A 2,537-nucleotide genomic window follows, 5' to 3' on the forward strand; every position below is an offset into this window, starting at 1 on the left:
GGACAAAATCCAAAATTACAGGTAAAAAACTCAATTAAAATCAATTTATAAAAAATTAAAATTAAATTAAGTTCTTGAAAATTGGTTATTTTCCCTAAAACTATATATATATATATATATATATATATGAAGGAATTCTTTCAGTTTCCATCCACCAAACCCACTCACTAGGCTTTGGTCAGCCTGAGGTTATAGCAGAAGACACTTGCTCAAGGTGCCACACAGTGGGACTGAACCCAGAACCATGTGGTTGGGAAGCAAGCTTCTTACCACAGAGATATGTTTAAACAAAACTGAGTGAAGTGAAGAAACTGATAGTGACCAAAGGCATGAATTTGGATCTGATATATTAAATACTGTACAAGATAAATTCTTGATTTATAGAAATTTTCTTCACTTAAAGAGAAGGTACAAGAAATGCCCCAAGACCATTAGAACCTCCAGTGAATGAGAACAAGAATCAAGAACTCTCCAGAATTATCGTAGCGTTAAGGAAAAGACAGTCTGCTTTATTTATTCATTTAACTACTTTGCTTGTCTTTCCTGTAGGCAAGAGGACATGTGTTTCTGCTTCAATAGGCATCACAGCAGTCATACTACTTGGACTCTTTGAGAATCATGTGTGTGTGTGTCTGTGTCTGTGTGTACACACAAGTGTATCTACACACACACACATATATGCATACATATACACATTTATCTGTATGTTTGTATGTGTGTGTGTGTGTGTGTGTGTGTGTGTGTGTGTATATATCATTATCATCATCATATATATATATATATACATATACACATATATATACATATATATATATATATATATATACACACACACATATATATACATATGTGTGTGTGTGTGTGTGTATGTGTGTGTGTGTGTATATATATATATACACATACATATATACCTACGTTATATACACACATATATACATACACTTATATGTTCACAAATATATATACATACATAAACATGCATACACACATGCACATAAATACACACACACACATATATACACATACATATGTAATGTCTTCTACTGTCCTAAGATGGTAGGGTCTGATTTGAGAGATTTCAGTTTGCTATTTCACATGGTATAAGGAGAATCATACATTTAACCTAAAAAAAAAGACAGCTGCTCTGGCTTAATTCATTAAAATCTTATTAAGAAATTAATCGATATGATGATACATCACTGTTTTATGGCCATTTTCCACACCAATGCAGAGGTAAATGAAGGGATGACATGAATATTTTATAGATTCAAGCAAAGTATGGCTTTGTAATCACATGGCTTTGAGTTCAATTTGTGTGTAGCCTTGGATAAATGTGCAGCAGTAATTCAAAACCGAATCACCCAGTAGCCAAGCAGACATCACGATCAAACCACAGTTGCTTCACATGACCAGTTTATTAAGCAATCAATCAGTGGCAAGCCATTGCATGATTTGGTTTTCTAGAACCTTCTCAAGTTGCACTAAATACAGGTAGTCTTTGGCAATAATTGCATAATGTTGAGGCAGCTGCATGGCATTGCCATTCCCATCTCCACATCCATCTGCTTAAGACAGGAATTTTTGTTGTGTAGCCATCTGGTTTCACCAGTCCTCAGTCAAATCGTCCAACCCATGCTAGCATGGAAAGCGGACGTTAAACGATGATGATGATGATGAATATAGTTCAATTATTTTTCATTTGTTTGGGCCAGCCACAGACTGCTATAGTCTGTTGTAGACCCTAGCTGTATATCTCTGCCAGTGTGTAATTGTTGCTGTTAGTATTCGTTGAAAGGCCAACACAGAAAACTCTGTGTACAATAATAAAATCTTCTATTAATTGTTCATGAGTGCCGTTAGTTACTTCTCCTTGCAGCCCAAGAAATACATTTTCATTCACTAACTCAACAGCTACTATAGCAGCATTTGGTGAAACAGCAAACTCCACTCATGACAAATGTATTCAACAATAGCCACAGTATTGTGCATTGAGAATCTGTCTCCCAGGGTCAGACCGTAAACTGAGAGTTCTACTGCAATGTTTTGAAGTGTTTGAGGTAGGATGTTCATCAAAAGTGACCAAACCTGTGGAGCACGAAGAATTAGATTCTTCACGATGGCAATGCACCCTGTCAGCAAGCCCGTCTCACTCATGAGTTTCTCACCAAAAACAACCTGTTATTGCTTCTGCACCCCACCCAACTCGCCAGATTTAGCACCTGCAGACTTCCATCTCTTCCCCAAGATGAAAATGCAGCTCAAAGGTCACCATTTTAACACCATTGTTGAGATCAAGAGCAAATCGCAGAAGATCCTCAACTCAATTATGGAAAGTGATGTTCAGGCTGGATTCCAAACGTGGCAGGAATGCCAGGACCTGTGTATTGCTGTGCAAGGTGACTATTTCAAAAGAGACAATGTTAAAACTTAGATAAATAAGTTATTTTTTATTCAACATAACTAGACCACAAGCTTTTTGATACCACTTTGTGTATATATATATATATATATATATATATATATATATATATATATAT

This window comes from Octopus bimaculoides, chromosome 27, assembly GCF_001194135.2.
Source record: "Octopus bimaculoides isolate UCB-OBI-ISO-001 chromosome 27, ASM119413v2, whole genome shotgun sequence".
NCBI classification, from domain to species: Eukaryota; Metazoa; Mollusca; class Cephalopoda; order Octopoda; family Octopodidae; genus Octopus; species Octopus bimaculoides.